The following is a 20,400-nucleotide window of genomic DNA, read 5'->3' on the forward strand; positions in this document are numbered from 1 at the left end:
GGATTTGCTGTTGATCAAGTCAAACTTCGTTCAGTGTAGCCGTAGTGCTTCCTTGACACGTGCGATGTGAAAGTAGACTTAACTGTAAATCTTTTTTCACATTGACTGAAGGGGCACGTAACTGTCCTACCTTCGGTAATATGACTTTTCAAATGCAGGAGAAAGGCCCGTATATCATTGCACTTAGCGCTACATGAGACAATATTACAAGGTAAACCTTCTGCGCTATACATATCAGTCCTACTCTTGCCATATTTATGACGACGGCTGTGAGTTTTGAAGGCTGAGAAGTTGGAAAAAACTCTTGTGCATTTAGGGAAAGCACACTTAAACGATGCATTAGGCATACAACTATGACTTCGCATGTGTCTAACATACGCAAATACATTGCTGCAAGTCGTAGCACATATGTTGCAAGTTATCATCTTTTATGATGACTATGACAAAAAAGAAGAAAACTTAGCTAGCTAGCATGCGGCGGTACATGCGCGTGGTCAACGATAGTGTCTGTGATGCTGACTGTGACGCTATGTCATTTCGGACTTTATAAATATATATATAAAGTAATTCAAACAGAAAATGACACATCAAGGTACAAGTGACTCTTACCTTGTTATCAAAAACACACGATGCAGTAGGATGGATTTAGCAGGGTCGGCCAGGTGAAATGAAGCTCGGTTGGACGAATTGTGGGCGGACCCAAGAAACAAGTCTGAAAAATACTGAATTACACTGTAGGTTTTACAGTAACTTACTGCTGGTCGATATTTTTTGAAAAATGCAAAAAAATGTACAGTACTTAACTGCATTTAAGAAGAACATGATAGGTTGATTGGCAACACTAAATTGGCCCTAGTGTGTGAATGTGAGTGTGAATGTTGTCTGTCTATCTGTGTTGGCCCTGCGATGAGGTGGCGACTTGTCCAGGGTGTACCCCGCCTTCCGCCTGATTGTAGCTGAGATAGGCTCCAGCGCCCCCCGCGACCCCGAAGGGAATAAGCGGTAGAAAATGGATGGATGGATGGAGTATATAACTGTAATTTTATTTTTTATTTTTACAGTAATTTTTTACAGTGAAGGTCATGGGTGTCAAACTCTGGCCCGTGGGCCAAATTTGGCCCAACGTGTAATTTGACTTGGCCCTTGAGGCAATATCAAAATAACACTAAAGCTGGACCGTCGATTATACATTGCGGCAGTGCCGCGGTAACACCGAATTCACCGCTACTTCTAATACTTGCCAACCCTCCCGGGAGTGAATCCTGCACTCCTCCCGAATTTAAAAAAAACATTTTTCAGCTAGTCAAACGAGTGCCGGCCCAGTTTCATGTCAGTGCAGCTTCTGCACCCACACACAATTGAATGCAACGCATACTTCATCAACAGCGATACAGGTTACACTGACGGTAGCCAAATAAAAAACTTTAACACTTTTAGAAATATACGCCACACTGTGAATCCACACCAAACAAGAATGACAAACACATTTCGGGAGAACATCCGCACCGTAACACAACATAAACACAACAGAACAAATACCCGGAACCCTTTGTAGCACTAAATCTTCCGGGACGCTACAAGGTGTGTGTGTGGGGGGGGGGGGGGGCGGGGGGGGGGGGGGGGGTTGGTGGTAGCGGGGGTGTATTTTGTAGCGTCCCGAAAGAGTTAGTGCTGCAAAAGATTCTGGGTATTTGTTCTTTTGTGTTTATGTTATGTTACGGTGCGGATGTTCTCCTGAAAAGTGTTTTTTATTTTTGTTTGGTGTGGGTTCACAGTGTGGCGTATATTTCTAACAGTGTTAAAGTTTTTTTATACTGGCACTCTCAGTGTAACCTGTATCGCTGTTGATGAAGTATGCGTTGCATTCATTTGTGTATGCGTGCTGAAGCTGCACATTTCTTGTGACTGGGTGTGAATGATGTTAGAATTGGGTGTACGAGATATGACTGTTGAACACCTTCGTTCGATAATGAAAGTTGCCTCAGCTCAAAGCCTGAGCCCCGACATAAAGAACTAGCATCTAAAAAAAGATGCCAGGTATCTGGCTTGGGCACATCAAATTAGATCAGTGTGTTGCAAACTGAGCAGTTTAAATTCCTGAATGGTGTTTTATTCATTGTTATTTTATTTTCAAATTTATTAGCCTGTGGAAAAAGTTAATGTTGATATTTACCTCAGAAGGCTGCAAATAGAAAAGAGGCATTCAATTTTATTTAAATTGTATTTGATATGCAATTGATATTTTTTAATTATTATTATTATTTTTTGAAACTCCATTTTGCATGTTCACTATAAAGTTATATAAGCCTTGGTTAATTTGTTCAACCTTGGCCCGCGGCTTTGTTCAGTTTTAAACTTTGGCCTACTCTGTATTTGAGTTTGACACCCCTGGTGAAGGTGAGGCTCTGTCATCCTGGAGGCCACCGGGAAGACCCAGGTCACATTGGGAACACTATGTCTCCCGGCTGGCCTGGGAACGCCTCGGGATCCCCTGAGAAAAGGTCCTAGGTGAGGGATCAGACAAGAGCAGCTCAAAGACCTTTATGAAAAGTACAAATCGAGGACCTAGATTTTTTCTCGCCCAGGCGCAGGTCACCGTGGCTCCCCTGTGGAGCCAGGCGCAGAGGTGGGGCACGATGGCGAGCGACTGGTGGCCGGGCCTGTCTCCATGGGGCCCTGCCGGCTCAGCTCGAAGAGGCAACGTGGGTCAACCCTCCAATGGGCTCACCACTCATGGGCCCATTGAGGTCATAGAGGTCGGATGCAGTGTGAACTGGGCGGCAGCCGAAGGCAGGGCACTTGGCGGTCCGATTATCGGCTACATAAGCTCGCTCTTGGGACGTGGAACGTCACCTCGCTGGGAGGGAAAGAGCCTGAGCTGGTGCGCCAGGTGAAGATGTTCCGGCTAGATATAGTTGGACTCACTTCGACGCACAGCAAGGGCTCTGGAACCTGTTCTCTCAAGAGGGGCTGGACTCTCTTCCACTCTGGCGTTGCAAGCAATGAGAGGCTGGGGGTGGCAATTGTTGTTGCTCAAAGCCTGCACGTTGGACTTTAACCCAGTAGACGAGATGGTAGCTTCCCTCCGCCTTCGGGTTGGGTGACGGGTCCTGACTGTTGTTTGTGTTTACGCACCAAACAGCAGCTCAGAGTACCCACTCTTTTGGATTCCCTTGAGGGAGTACTGCAGAGTGCTCCCTCGGGTGATTCCCTTGTTCTGTTGGGGGACTTCAATGCTCATGTTGGCAAGGACAGTGAAACCTGGAGAGTCGTGATTGGGAAAAATGGCCACCCGGATCTGAACCCAAGTGGTGCTTTGTTATTGGACTTTTGTGCTCGTCACGGATTGTCCATAACAAACACAATGTTCAAACATAAGGAAGGAACTTTGAACATGTCACGAGGGAGGTGCTGGACATTGAGTCTGAGTGGACCATGTTCCGTGCCTCTCTTGTTGAGCCTGCTGATTGGAGCTGTGGCCGCAAGGTGTTTGGTGCCTGTCGTGGCGGTAATCCTAGAACTCGCTGGTGGCCACCAGCAGTGAGGGATGCCGTCAAGCAGAAGAAAGAGCCTATCGGGTCCTTTTGGCTCATGGGACTCCAGAGGCAGCGGGCATAGCGACAGGCCAAGCAGTGCCTGGGGAATCTGTGGTGGACTCTCCTATTTCTGGGGCTTAGGTTGCCTAGGTAGTTAAAAAGCTCCTCTGTGGCAAGGCCCCGGTGGTGGATGAGTTCCTTAAGGCTCTGGATACTGTGGGGCTGTCTTGGTTGACAAGACTCTGCAACATCGCGTGAACATTGGGGGCGGTACCTCTGGATTGGCAGACCAGGGTGGTGGTTCTCTCTTTAAGAAGGGGAACCGGAGGGTGTGTTCCAACTATCGTGAAACACACTCCTCAGCCTTCCCGGTAAGGTCTATTCATGTGTACTGGAGAGGAGGAAACTCGGATCCAGGACGAACAGTGTGGTTTTCGTCCTGGTCGTGGAACGGTAGACCAGGTCTATACTCTCGGCAGGGTCCTTGAGTGTGAAGCGACTGGGATGAGAATCAGCACCTCCAAGTCCAAGTCCATGGTTCTCGCGCAGGAAAGGGTCGAGTGCCCTCTCCAGGTTGGGGAGGAGATCTTGCCATTGAGTCCACTCGGACTCAATGTCCAGCACCTCCCTCGTGACATGTTCAAAGTTCTTCCGGAGGTGGGAATTGAAACTCTCTCTGACAGGAGACTCTGCCAGACGTTCCCAGCAGACCCTCACAATGCGTTTGGGCCTGCCAGGTCTGTCCGGCATCCTCCCCCACCATCGTAGCCAACTCACCACCAGGTGGTGATCGGTAGAAAGCTCCGCCCCTCTCTTCACCCGAGTGCCCAAAACATGAGGCCGCAAATCCGATGACACAACCACAAAGTCGATCATGGAACTGCGGCCTAGGGTGTCCTGGTGCCAAGTGCACATATGGACACCCTTATGCTTGAACATGGTGTTTGTTATGGACAATCTGTGACGAGCACAAAAGTCCAATAACAAAACACCACTCGGGTTCAGATCCGGGCGGCCATTCTTCCCAATCACGCCTCTCCAGGTTTCACTGTCGTTGCCAACATGAGCGTTGAAGTCACCCAGTTGGACAAGGGAATCACCCGGGGGAGCACTTTCCAGTACTCCCTCGAGTGTATCCAAAAAGGGTGGGTACTCTGAACTGCTGTTCGGTGCGTAAGCACAAACAACAGTCAGGACCCCACCCCCCACCCGAAGGCGGAGGGAGGCTACCCTCATGTCCACCGGGTTAAACTCCAACGTGCAGGCTTTGAGTCGGGGGGCAACAAGAATTGCTACCCCAGCTCGTCGCCTCTCACTGCGTGCAACGCCAGTGTGGAAGAGAGTCCAGCCCCTCTCGAGAGAACTGGTTCCAGAGCCCTTGCTGTGCGTCGAGGTGAGTCCGACTATATCCAGCCGGAACTTCTCTACCTCGCGCACAAGCTCAGGCTCCTTCCCCCCCAGCGAGGTGACGTTCCACGTCCCAAGAGCTAGCTTATGTAGCCGAGGATCGGACCGCCAAGTGCCCTGCCTTCGGCTGCCGCCCAGCTCACAATGCACCCGACCTCTATGGCCCCTCCCATGAGTGGTGAGCCCATTGGAGGGGGGACCCACGTAGCCTCTTCGGGCTGTGCCCGGCCGGGCCCCATGGGGACAGGCCCGGCCACCAGGCGCTCGCCATCGTGCCCCAACTCCGGGCCTGGCTCCGGAGGGGGGCCCCGGTGACCCGCGTCCGGGCGAGGGAAATCTGAGTCCTCGTTTTAACTTTAACAGTAGGAGCTAAATACAAATGCACACAACGTGTCCCCTTCCCACCATTCAATGTTTTTGTAGACTTTGTAACGCGAGAAGCTAACTCAAGAAATGACCCAAGCTTTAACTTTACATCGTTCCCTGACATACCCAAACTCGACAAACTGTCTTTGAGAGCATATAAACAAAAATACATTTCAGTGCACAAAACTGATGTTGTCTCCCGTTACAATTTAGATACACAAAAAAACGGCAAACAAAGCTGTTAACAGCGACAAGCTTTGCCCAATTCACATGAAACCTCAGCCCCTCTCGAAGTGCAGATTATTTCGAATGAAAACACTCGATGATCGAAAAGCATTCTTAAAAGAGAACCACATTTGCTTCAAATGCTGTTCTTCATCTACACACAATGCAAAAAACTGTATGGTCAAGATACAGTTTTCTGAGTGTCTTGATGATAAACACTGCACTGCTCTTCACCCAGGACCAGCACCCTGGTTTAAAGAAACTGAACCTGCAGCAGAGTATGGAGAGGGACTCCGCTAAGTCGGAGGAGATCACGTCCAAGTGCACACAGGTTTGTGGCGTGAGCGAAGCAGGCAGATCCTGCTCTAAAATTAGTCTTGTTAAAGTGTACCCAGCAGGCCATCCTGAACAAGCAGTAAGGCTCTATGCCAGACCTGGGCATTGTACGGCCCGCGGGCCGCATCCGGCCCTTTGCGCATCCCTGTCCGGCCCGCGTGAGGCCAATCATAAATTACAAAATAAATTTAAAAAAGTATCTATGTCGAGTGTGCAATACAACGGTGCTGCTTTTGTTTTGAAAAGCGTTATTTGTATTACTTCCGTGTGGACGTATGCGCGTGTGCGATTGTGAGTGAATTGAACGGCGCAATTACAAATTACAAAATAAAGTTTAAAAAACATCTATGTCGTGCGCGCAATACAACTGTGCTGCTTTTATTTTGAAATGTGTTATTTATGCCGTATGTCCGGGGGGAACCTGTGAGTGAAGGTGCATAGAGACAAGTGATGAGACGCTAAAAAAAGAAAAGTTGATGAGGATTGGCGTGTTTCCAACAAGAGATGGACTGCCAAGTATTTCTTTACATAAATTAATGATAAAGCCGTGTGCTTAATGTGTGGTACACAGGTTGCTGTGTTTAAATATCATTTTAATCGCCACTACACGAAGAAACACGAGGGAAAATACCGGAATGTGTCTGATGAAGCGCGCGCAAGGGAGGCTGATGCGTTGATGGTAAAACTGCAAACCCAACAAGGACTTTGTGCCATATTTCACACCCCCAGAGATGCAGCCGTCAGGACAAGTTTCGTCATTTCTCACAAAAGCGCCAGAAAAAGTAAGGCGTTTTCTGACGGAGAGTTTATTAAGGAGTGCTTATTGGACTTTGTTGCGCTGATAATGCCCGGAGACATGGATTGTTTTTCGCTAACTTTGGATGAGAGCTCTGATGCAGTCAATTAAAGAGACAACCACAAGTAATGACTTGTTCACAGAGGTAAATGCGTGTTGGGACAAGCTGGCAGGTGTGACAATCCAATCCACTTTATTTATATAGCACATTTAAACAACAAAATGTTTCCAAAGTGCTGCACAATAATATTACAAACAATATTCAAATATTATCCTTAGCTCCACCAATGACTGAATAAAAAGAAAAAACAATTACATATAAAACCAATATAAAAAACAATATCAAATAAATATGATTAAAAACTATTTTTAACAACAGATGGTTGTCCAAATCTGATGGGGAAAAATGTTGGATAATGCAGGATAAAGTGACCATCAAAAGCAATCTGCTTTTGTATAAAGTTAAGTTAGGTTAAATTAAATTATTATTATTATTATTAATTATTATTATTATTATCATCATTATTATTTATCTTACGGTATATCAAAAATAATATTGAGCAAAATTTAATTGAAATATTGTCGTGTGGCCCTCCAGCAGTGCTCGGGTTGCTTATGCGGCCCCCGGTGAAAATTAATTGCCCACCCCTGCTCTATGCCATCCATGATGAACAATGTATGTCCTGAGTTTTTTCAATTGTTCAATGACCGTGGCCCTAGTTCCCCTTACTCACTAAGGACATGTGCTGGTACTAAAAAAGCAATGGGCAGGAGAGCTACAGGATATGTAGTGGCGGCCTTGGATGGTTCAGTCCACATCCCATTGCCTAGCCTCATTGAATGTATAAATATCCCAAACGATAGAGATGCAATTCCCACACCCAGTGCAACTATGCAACACAGTCACCTAAAGTCAGTAGCTCACCTTATCCCTGACCTGGACTCTAATACACATGCTTCTCGGACGGGATGTTATTAGAGTTCACAAAGTCCATAAACAGATAAGTGGCCCTAACAACGCACTTTATACACAAAAATTGGACCTCGGGTGGGTCATAGTAGGAAACGTGTGTTTAGGTGATGTCCACAAAACTCTCGCTGTGAAAATGCTGTTCACAAATACAACTGAGAAGGGGCGTCCTACAATGTTTGAGACATGCCCCAATGTATTTAATGTAATAGCGAGACATTGTGAGATACAAATTCCATTCAGCTTCAGCACCCAACTTGTGGATAGCGCTTGTGAACCTGATCATTTAGGATGTAATGTGTTCAAACAAACCAGACATGACAATTACATCGCACCCTCCATTCAGGACAAAGCCTTCTTGAAAATAATGGAAGAAGGATTACAAAAGGACACAGACAAGAACTGGACAGCTCCATTACAATTCAAGTCGCCACGTCAAAAACTCCCTAACAACATAATTTCACCATTTAATTACAGTAACCTACTGGTTCCAGTATAAAACTGTTTTTAAAAACTGCTATGCAGTATGAATACATTCGCATAGCAGTTTTTAAAAACAGTTTTATACTGGAACCATTAGCTGCCAGTAGGTTACTGTAATTAAATGGTGAAATTTCTTACAGTGTGAGATAATGCCAAAAAAGCAATAAAAAATGATTCAAACACAACTCCTAAACCAAACATACAAAATGTCTAAAAATGCCTATAATATTGAATCAATGTTACGTTTCAATAGAATCAGTTGTTTTTGTAAGGTTTGCAAATACAAAAATTAGGTTTTACCCATAATGACAGTATAACTGCCACACTCAATATGAAACCACACATGAAAAATGTCTAATAATGAATGTATCTTTGTGAGTTTTACTAGAAACATTTCTTTTGTAAGGTTTGCAAACACAAAAGTTATTTTTTTTTCACTCAATATGACAGTATAACTGCCACGCTCAATATGTAAGTTATTTAAACATAACTCCTAAACTACAGATGAAAAATGGCTAATAATGCTTTAAATAATGCATTCCTGTGAGTTTTGCTCGAAACATAAGCTTTTTTTAGGCTTGCAAACACAAAAAGTAGTTTTTTACTCAATATGACAATAATGTTCTTAGAATCCTGAGATAATGCGAAAAAAGCAATAAAAATGTATTTCATCATAATTCCTAAACCAAACATGCAAAATGTCTAAAAATGAATTAAGAAATGTATCTTTGTGAGTTTTACTAGAAACATTTTCTTTCGTAAGATTTTCAAAGACACAAATTAATTTTTTTACTCAATATGACAGTTTAACTGCCACGCTCAATATGTAAGTTATTTTTAAACATGACTCCTAAACTACACATGAAAAATTGCTAATATTGCCTCAAAAGATGCATTCTTGTGAGTTTTGCTCGAAACATATGCTTTTTTAAGGCTTGCAAACACAAAAAGTAGTTTTTTACTCAATATGATAATAATGTTCTTAGAATCCTGAGATAATGCGAAAAAAGCAATAAAAATGTATTCCATCATAATTCCTAAACCAAACATGCAACATGTCTAAAAATGCCTGTAATATTGAATCCATTTGAGTTTTACTAGAATCAGATAATCTTTTGTAAGGTTTGCAAATCCAAAAATTAGGTTTTACTCACTATGACAGTTATTAAACATAACTAGTAAACCACCCATGCAAAATGGCTAAAAATGCCTGAAATAATGCATCATTGGGAGTTTTACCCTAAACATATGCTTTTTTTAAAGCCCGCAAACACAAAAAGTATTTTTTTACACCATATGACTGTAATGTTCTTAGAATCCTGGGATAATGCAAAAAAAGCAATAAAAACCTATTCAAACATAACTCCTAAACAACCGATTGCAAAATGGCTAATACTACCCGGAGATATGTATCTTTGTTAGTTTTACTAGAAAAATAATCTTTTGTAAGGTTTGCAAAGACACAAGTTAGTTTTCTTTACTCAATATGACAGTATAGCTGTCATACTAAATATGAAATTTATATAAAAATAACTCCAAAACCAAACATGCATTATGTGTAAAAATGCCTGTAGTAATAAATATATGTGAGTTTTACCAGAATCAGGTATTTTGGTAAGGTTTACAAATACAAAAATTATGTTTTACTCATAATGACAGTATAACTGCCACAAACAATATGACAGTTTTTTCAAACATAACTCCTAAACCACAAATGCAAAATGGCTAATATTGCCTGGAGAAATATATCTTTGTGAGTTTTACTGGAAAAAATATATTGTGTAAGGTTTGCAAAAACAAAAAGTAGTTTTTTACTCAATATGACAATTATGTTCTTAGAATCCTGAGATAATGCGAAAAAAGCAATAAAAAAAGTATTCCATCATAATTCCTAAACCAAACATGCAAAATGTCTAAAAATGCCTGTAATATTGAATCCATGTGAGTTTTACTACAATCAGTTGTTTTCTTAAGGTTTTCATATACAAAAATTAGGTTTTACTCACTATGACAGTATACAGTCACACTCAATATGACAGTTATTAAACATAACTAGTAAACCACACATAAAAAATAGCTAATAATGCCTGAAATAATTCATCATTGGGAGTTTTACTCTAAAAATATGCTTTTTTAAGGCTAGCAAAAACAGAAAGTAGTTTTTCACTCAATATGACAATAATGTTCTTAGAATCCTGAGATAATGCGAAAAAAGCAATAAAAATGTATTTCTTCATAATTCCTAAACCAAACATGCAAAATGTCTAAAAATTAATTAAGAAATGTATCTTTGTGAGTTTTACTAGAAACATTTTTATTTGTAAGGTTTGCAAAGACACATATTATTCTTTTTTCTCAATATAACAGTTTAACTGCCACGCTCAATATGTAAGTTATTTAAACATGACTCCTAAACTACACATGAAAAATTGCTAATAATGCCTCAAATGATGCATTCTTGTGAGTTTTGCTCGAAACATATGCTTTTTTAAGGCTTGCAAACACAAAAAGTCGTTTTTTACTCAGTATGATAATAATGTTTCTAGAATCCTGAGATAATGCGAAAAAAGCAATAAAAATGTATTCCATCATAATTCCTAAACCAAACATGCAACATGTCTAAAAATGCCTGTAATTTTGAATCAATGTGAGTTTTACCAGAATCAGGTATTTTGGTAAGGTTTACAAATACAAAATTTATGTTTTACTCATAATGACAGTATAACTGCCACAAACAATATGACAGTTTTTTCAAACATAACTCCTAAACCACAAATGCAAAATGGCTAATATTGCCTGGAGAAATATATCTTTGTGAGTTTTACTGGAAAAAATATATTGTGTAAGGTTTGCAAAAACAAAAAGTAGTTTTTTACTCAATATGACAATTATTTTCTTAGAATCCTGAGATAATGCGAAAAAAGCAATAAAAAAGTTTTCCATCATAATTCCTAAACCAAACATGCAAAATGTCTAAAAATGCCTGTAATATTGAATCCATGTGAGTTTTACTAGAATCAGTTGTTTTCTTAAGGTTTTCATATACAAAAATTAGGTTTTACTCACTATGACAGTATACTGTCACACTCAATATGACAGTTATTAAACATAACTAGTAAACCACACATAAAAAATAGCTAATAATGCCTGAAATAATGCATCATTGGTAGTTTTACTCTAAAAATATGCTTTTTTAAAGCTTGCAAAAACAAAAAGTAGTTTTTTACTCAATATGACAGTAATGTTCTTGGAATCATGAGATAATGCGAAAAAAGCAATAAAAATGTATTCAAACATAACTCCTAAACAACACATGCAAAATGGCTAATAAAGCCTAGAGACATGTATATTTGTTAGTTTTACTAGAAAAATGATCTTTTGTAAGGTTTGCAAAGACACAAGTTAGTTTTTTAAATTTAATACTACTGTATAACTGTCATACTAAATATGAAAGTTATTTGAACATAACTCCAAAACCAAACATGCAATATGTCTAAAAATGCCTGATATAATGCATCCTCGTGAGTTTTACTCGAAACATATGCTTTTTTAAGGCTTGCAAACACAAAAAGTAGTTTTTTTACTTAATATGACAGTAATGTTTTTAAAATCCTGAGACAATGCGAAAAAAGCAATACAAATGTATTCAAACATAACTCCTAAACAACACATGCAAAATGGCTAATAAAGCCTAGAGACATGTATATTTGTTAGTTTTACTAGAAAAATGATCTTTTGTAAGGTTTGCAAAGACACAAGTTAGTTTTTTAAATTTAATACTACTGTATAACTGTCATACTAAAGATGAAAGTTATTTGAACATAACTCCAAAACCAAACATGCAATCTGTCTAAAATTGCCTGATATAATGCATCCTCGTGAGTTTTACTCGAAACATATGCTTTTTTAAGGCTTGCAAACACAAAAAGTAGTTGTTTTACTTAATATTACAGTAATGTTTTTAAAATCCGGAGACAATGCGAAAAAAGCAATAAAAATGTATTCCAACATAATTCCTAAACCAACCATGCAAAATTCCTAATAATGCGTGAAAATTTTATCTTTGTGAGTTTTACAAGAAAAATCATATTTTGTAAGGTTTGCAAAGACACAAGTTATTTTTTTTTTTACTCAATATTACAGTATAGCTGTCATTCTATATATGAAGGTTATATAAACATAATTCCAAACCAAATATGCATAATGTCTAAAAATGCCTGTAATATTGTATCTATGTGAGTTTTACTAGAATCAGATTTTTTTGTAAGGTTTGCAAATACAAAAATTAGGTTTTACTCACTATGACAGTATACTGCCACACTCAATATGACAGTTTTTTAAACATAACTCCTAAACAACACATAAGCAATTGCTAATAATGCCTGGAGAAATGTATCTTTGTTAGTTTTACTAGAATAATGATCTTTTGTAAGGTTTGCAAAGACACAAGTTAGTTGTTTTACTCAATATGACTACATATGAAAGTTAGATAAACATTACTCCAAAATTTAAACATGCCTGTAATATTGAATCCATGTGAGTTTTACCAGAATCAGGTATTTTGGTAAGGTTTACAAATACAAAAATTAGGTGTTACTTATGACAGTATTACTGCCACTTCAATATGACAGTTATTTAAACATAACTCTTAAACCACACATGTAAAAAGGCTAATATTGCCTGGAGAAATATATCTTTGTGAGTTTTACTAAAAAAAAAATGTTGTGTAAGGGTTGTAAAGACACAAGTTAGTTTTTGTTTACTCAATATGACAGTGTAACTGTCTGACTAAATATGAAAGTTATATAAACATAACTCCAAAAGCAAACATGCATTATGTCTAAAAATGCCTGTAATATTGTATTCATGTGAGTTTAACTAGAATCAGTTGTTTTTGTAAGGTTTGCAAATACAAACTATGGGTTTTTCTCACAATGACAGTATACTTTCACATTCAATCTGACAGTTATTTAAACATAACTCCTAAACCACACATGCAAAATGGCTAATAATGCCTGGAAAAATGTATCTTTGTGAGTTTTACTAGAAAAAATATATTTTGTAAGGTTTGCAAAGACACAAGTTAGTTGTTTTAATCAATATGACAGTATAACTGTCATACTAAATCCATCCATCCATCCATTTTCTTCCGCTTATCCGAGGTCGGGTTGCGGGGGCAGCAGCCTTAGCAGAGAAGCCCAGACTTCCCTCTCCCCAGCCACTTTGTCCAGCTCTTCTCGGGGGATCCCGAGGCGTTCCCAGGCCAGCCGGGAGACATTTTCTTGCAAATGTGTCCTGGGTCTTCCCCGTGGCCTCCTGCCGGTCGGACTTGCCCTAGACACCTCCCTAGGGAGGCGTTTGGGTGGCATCCTGAGCAGATGCCCGAACCACCTCATCTGGCTCCTCTCAATGTGGAGGAGCAGCAGCTTTACTCTGAGTTCCTCCCGGATGACAGAGCTTCTCACCCTATCTCTAAGGGAGAGACCTGCCACCCGGCGGAGGAAACTCATTTCGGCCGCTTGTACCCGTGATCTTGTCCTTTCGGTCATAACCCAAAGCTCATGGCCATAGGTGACGATGGGAACGTAGATCGACCGGTAAATTGAGAGCTTTTCCTTCTGGCTCAGCTCCTTCTTCACCACAACGGATCGATATAGCGTCCTCATTACTGAAGAAGCCGCACCAATCCGCCTGTGGATCTTACGATCCACTGTTCCCTCACTCGTGAACAAGACTCCTAGGTACTTAAACTCCTCCACTTTGGGCAAGATCTCCTCCCCAACCTGTAGATGGCACTCCACCCTTTCCCGGGCGAGAACCATGGACTTGGACTTGGAGGTGCTGATTCTCATCCCAGTCGCTTCACACTCGGCTGCGAACCGATCCAATAAGGGCTGAAGATCCTGGCCAGTTGAAGCCATCTAGGACCACATTATCTGCAAAAAGCAGAGACCTAATCCTGCAGCCACCAAACCGGATCCCCTCAACACCATGACTGCACCTAGAAATTCTGTCCATAAAAGTTTTGAACAGAATCGGTGACAAAGGGCAGCCTCACTGGAAAGGGGTCCGACTTACTGCCGGCAATGAGGACAAAGCTCTGACACTGATCATACAGGGAGCGACCCGCCACAATCAGACAGTCCGATACCCCATACTCTTTGAGCACTCCCCACAGGACTTCCCGGGATACGGTCGAATGCCTTCTCCAAGTCCACAAAGCCCATGTAGACTGGTTAGGCAAACTCCCATGCACACTCAAGGACCCTGCCGAGAATATAGAGCTGGTCTAAAGTTCCACGACCAGGACGAACAGTGTGGTTTTCATCCTGGTCGTGGAACTGGAGGATCCGAGGTTCGACTATCCGGCGTAGCCTCCTCTCCAGTACACATGAATAGACCTTACCGGGAAGGCTGAGGAGTGTGATCCATGATAGTTGGAACACACGCTCCGGTTCCCCTTCTTAAAGAGAGGAACCACCACCCCGGTCTCCCAAACCAGAGGTACCGCCCCCAATGTCCATGCGATGTTGCAGAGTCTTGTCAACCAAGACAGCCCCACAGCATCCAGAGCCTTAAGGATCTCATCCACCTTGCCACCGAGGAGCTTTTTAACTACCTCAGCAACTTCAGCCCCAGAAATAGGAGAACCCACCACAGATTCCCCAGGCACTGCTTAAACATAGGAAAACATGTTGGTGGGATTGAGGAGGTCTTCGAAGTATTCCCTCCACCGATCCGTAATAGCCGCAGTAAAGGTCAGCAGCACACTGCCCCCCCCTACCCCATGGCAGATAGGCTCTTTCTTCAGTGTTTGATGGCTTCCCTCACTGCTGGTATCCACCAGCAGGTTCTAGGATTACCGCCACGACATGCACCAAACACCTTGAGGCCACAGCTCCAATCAGCCGCCTCGCCAAGAGGGGCACGGAAAATGGCCCAGCACCTCCCTCGTGACATGTTCAAAGTTCTTCCGGAGGTGGGAATTGAAACTCTCTCTGACAGGAGACTCTGCTAGGCGTTCCCAGCAGACCCTCACAATGCATTTGGGCCTGCCAGGTCTGTCCGGCATCATCCCCCACCATCGGAGCCAGCTCACCACCAGGTGGTGATCGGTAGAAAGCTCTGCCCCTCTCGTCACCCGAGTGTCCAAAACATGAGGCCGCAAATCCGATGACACAACTACAAAGTCAATCATGGAACTGCGGCCGAGGGTGTCCTGGTGCCAAGTGCACAAATGGACACCCTTATGTTTGAACATTATGTTTGTTATGGACAATCCGTGACGAGTACAAAAGTCCAATAACAAAGCACCACTTGGGTTCACATCCGGGTGGTCATTTTTCCCAATCACGCCTCTCCAGGTTTCACTGTCGTTGCCAACATGAGCGTTGAAGCCCCCCAGCAGAACAAGGGAATCACCCGAGGGAGCACTCTCCAGTACTCCCTCAAGGGAATCCAAAGAAGTGGGTACTCTAAACTGCTGTTTGGTGCGTAAACACAAAAAACAGTCAGGACCCGTCCCCCAACCCGAAGGCGGAGGGAAGCTACCATCTCGTCTACTGTGTTAAAGTCCAACGTGCAGGCTTTGAGCCGGGGGGGCAACAAGAATTGCCACCCCAGCCTGTCGCCTCTCATTGCTTGCAATGCCAGAGTGGAAGAGAGTCCGGCCCCAGAGAGAACAGGTTCCAGAGCCCTTGCTGTGCGTAGAAGTGAGTCCAACTATATCTAGCCGGAACTTCTCCTTCTCTCCCAGCGAAGTGACATTCCACGTCTCAAGAGCTAGCTTATGTCGCCGATGATTGGACCGCCAAGTGCCCTGCCTTCGGCTGCTGCCCAGCTCACACTGCACCCGGCCTCTATGACCCAGCCAATGAGTGGTGAGCCCATTGGAGGGGGGACCCACATTGCCTCTTTGAGCTGAGCCTGAGTCCCATGGGGACAGGCCCGGCCACCAGGCGCTCGCCATCGTGCCCCACCTCTGGGCCTGGCTACACAGGGGAGCCCCGGTGACCCGCGTCCGGGCGAGGAAAAATCTAGGTCCTCGATTTGTACTTCTCATAAAGGTCTTTGAGCTGCTTTTTTTCTGATCCCTCACCTAGGACCAGTTTGTCTGGGAGACCCTACCAGGGGGCATAGAAGCCCAAGTACCGATAGATGGACGAGCGATAACCTGCTGCCACCTGGCCGCCGCAGCTAAATCCATCCTACTGGTGTGTTTTTGATAACAAGGTAATTCCCGTGCAATCAGAGTCACTTGTAACTTTAAATATGTGGAGCCACTCCCAATTTGTCTTGGTCAGAATGAATCAGGCAAAGAAAGTTATCTACAATATGTGCCAGTGAAAAACACCATTGAGTCACTGTTATCCTTAAAGTCTGTGAGGGAGCAAATACAGCAAGTAAAAACTGGAATCCAACCTGATAATGTTATTCAGGATTTGTGGGATGGCACAAATATTAAAAAGAACATTCTGCTGAAAGACAGGACCTCCTCCTTAGGCATAATTCTTTATCAAGATTCCTTTGAAGTGGCAAATCCACTAGGGTCTGGAAGGAAAAAGCACATGATTGTCAACAAGCTGTCCCACCACTCTGGTCGCTTTGGTGTAGAACACATTAAAGCCTTCTACAGAAAGCTAGAAGTATCCAACAATGATTTCAAATTAGAAATTGTCACAGCTGATGAGGTGCTTAAAAAATTGAGCGCGCTCCACCCAAACAAGGCCACCGGCCTTGATAATATTCCCTTCAGATTCCTCAGGGACTCTTCCTCCATCATTGCCCCAATCATCACGCACATAATAAACCTCTCAATTTCACATGGCCAGGTACAAAAAGATTTTAAGATAGCAAGAGTATCTCCCCTCTTTGAAAAAGGAAGCAAATTGGAATCTGGCAACTACCGACCTGTTTCTATTCTCAGTTCCATTTCGAAAGTAATGGAAAAAATAGTTTATGAACAGGTCGATAGTTGCCTTGCCACTAATAAACTCATATACAAATTCCAATCCGGCTTCAGAACTAACCACTCCACTGACAAATGCCTTCTCTATCTGACCGACCAAATCAAACATGAGGTGGACGCGGGCAAATACTGCGGCATGGTCATTCTGGACCTTCAGACGGCATCTGACACCGTTCACCACGCTATACTGTTGGATAAGCTCAGAGCAATCGGATTTAACAAAACCTCATCGAGCTGGATGCACTCTTACTTGAGGGGAGAGAACAGGTGGTAGAGGTGAACGGTACCTTGTCCCCCCCCTCTCAGTGAGCTGTGGAGTCCTTCAAGGCAGTATATTGGGGCCTTTACTGTTCCTAATATACTTAAACGACTTGTCATCGGCATGCGACTGTGAATTGTTCTTGTTTGCGGATGACTCGGCCTTGCTGGTATCAGACAGGGACTAGTCACAGGTGGAGAAAGTCCTCAGTGCTCAACTCTGTAGAACTTGCACCTTGCTCGCTGAAAACAAGCTATCCATACACTTGGGTAAAACGGAATCCATCCTGTTTGGGTCCCACATCAACCTTAAGAAAGTCAATGACTTCACTATGAAAGTGGGTGTCATTGTTATCACCAGGAAGGATGAGGTCACCTACCTAGGTTCCATTCTAGAGGCTAATCTTTCCTGCGATAAAATGGCAACCAAGGTAATCAAAAAGGTCAACCAACGAACAAGATTTCTCTATAGAATCTCCTCTCTGGTCAACAAAAGCACCATGAAGATTCTGGCGGGAACTCTCGTCAACCGTTTTTGGATTACGCATGCACCTCCTGGTACCCTAGCACCTCCAAAACCCTCAAATCTAAACTCCAAACATCCCAGAACAAGCCAGTCAGATTACTTCAAGACCTCCACCCCAGATTCCACCTCACTACCCACTTCTCCAAAGTGGGCTGGCTCAGGGTGGAGGACAGAGTAAAACAACTTGCACTGAGCCTAGTCTATAAAATCCGCTACACCTCCCTGATACCGAAGTACATGTCAAACTACTTCCTTAAAGTAAATGACCGCCATAACCACAACACCAGGGGGAGCTCCACTAACCACGTTAAACCCAGATTCCGATCTACCAAAGGTCTTAACTCATTCTCTTTCTATGCCACATCAACGTGGAATGCGCTCCCAACAGGTATAAGAAAGGGCATCTCTATCCTCCTTCAAAACCGCACTAAAAGTGCACCTCCAGGCAGCTACAACCCTAAACTAACACCCTCCCCGGATTGTTAATAATCAAATGTAAACAATCAAATGCAGATACTTTTTCTTATGCCTTCTGATCTCTCTCTCTCTCTCTCTCTCTCTCTCTCTCTCTCTCTCTCTCTCTCTCTCTCTCTCTCTCTCTCTCTCTCTCTCTCTCTCTCTCTCTCTCTCTCTCTCTCTCTCTTTCTCTCTCTGCCTCTCTCTCTCTCTCTCTATGTCCACTACTTGCTGCACATATCCTACCAAGTCAGACCTACACTGTACCAATATCCATTTCTCTGTTCTCAATTGTTGATGACTGATGATAACAACCAAACCTAACACCCCCCTCCCCCTCCACACCCCGGATTGTAAATAATGTAAATAATTCAATGTGATTATCTTGTGTGATGACTGTATTATGATAATAGTATATATCTGGTAGTGTATATCTGTATCATGAATCAATTTAAGTGGACCCTACTTAAACAAGTTGAAAAACGTATTCGGTTGTTACCATTTAGTGGTCAATTGTACGGAATATGTACTTCACTTTGCAACTTACTAATAAAAGTCTCAATCAATCAATCAATCAAAGTCCGGCCTTCATGCCAAGAGCCTAAATCTCTAATGTGAGTGACTTCATTAGATACTTTGCTCGCCGGCAAATAGTAGCAACAGGACTACTGCAATTTAACGACAAGCCTCAAAATTTCAGAGCTTGGAAACGCTCCTTTAAAAATGCAATAAATGGATTAGATTTAACAACAAGTGAGGAGATGGACTTGATGTTAAAGTGGCTTGGCAAAGAATTCTCTGAACACGTAGAACAAATTACAGCCATACACATTAACAACCCAACCAAAGGTCTCAATATGATGTGGGACAGGCTTGAGCAATGTTATGGCCCAGCTGAAGTGATTGAGGATACACTCTTCAAAAGAATTGATATGTTCCCCCAAATCACATCCAAAGACTACACAAACTAAGGAAGTTTAGTGAACTGCTCAGGGAAATGCAGAGTGCTAAAGCTGAAGGAGACCTTCCTGGTCTTGCGTTTTTGGATACCGCAAGAGGATTAAATCCAATTGTGCAGAAACTTCCCTTCGATTTGCAAGAAAGGTGGACCACCTACTCAGTGGCCTAGTGGTTAGAGTGTCCGCCCTTAGATCGGTATGTTGTGAGTTCAAACCCCGGCCGAGTCATACCAAAGACTATAAAAATGGGACCCATTACCTCCCTGCTTGGCACTCAGCATCAAAGGTTGGAATTGGGGGTTAAATCACCAAAAATGATTCCCGGGCGCGGCACCGCTGCTGCCCACTGCTTCCCTCACCTCCCAGGGGGTGAACAAGGGGATGGGTCAAATGCAGAGGACAAATTTCACCACACCTAGTGTGTGTGTGACAATCATTGGTACTTTAACTTTAACTTTAACAGTAGGAGCTAAATACAAATGCACACAACGTGTCCCCTTCCCACCATTCAATGTTTTTGTAGACTTTGTAACGCGAGAAGCTAACTCAAGAAATGACCCAAGCTTTAACTTTACATCGTTCCCTGACGTACCCAAACTCGACAAACTGCCTTTGAGAGCATATAAACAAAAATACATTTCAGTGCACAAAACTGATGTTGTCTCCCGTTACAATTTAGATACACAAAAAAACGGCAAACAAATCTGTTAACAGCGACAAGCTTTGCCCAATTCACATGAAACCTCAGCCCCTCTCTAAGTGCAGATTATTTCGAATGAAAACACTCGATGATCGAAAAGCATTCTTAAAAGAGAACCACATTTGCTTCAAATGCTGTTCTTCATCTACACACAATGCAAAAAACTGTATGGTCAAGATACAGTTTTCTGAGTGTCTTGATGATAAACACTGCACTGCTCTTCACCCAGGACCAGCACCCTGGTTTAAAGAAACTGAACCTGCAGCAGAGTATGGAGAGGGACTGCGCTAAGTCGGAGGAGATCACGTCCAAGTGCACACAGGTTTGTGGCGTGAGCGAAGCAGGCAGATCCTGCTCTAAAATTAGTCTTGTTAAAGTGTACCCAGCAGGCCATCCTGAACAAGCAGTAAGGCT

Source organism: Entelurus aequoreus, linkage group LG25, assembly GCF_033978785.1.
Source record: "Entelurus aequoreus isolate RoL-2023_Sb linkage group LG25, RoL_Eaeq_v1.1, whole genome shotgun sequence".
Lineage (NCBI taxonomy): Eukaryota > Metazoa > Chordata > Actinopteri > Syngnathiformes > Syngnathidae > Entelurus > Entelurus aequoreus.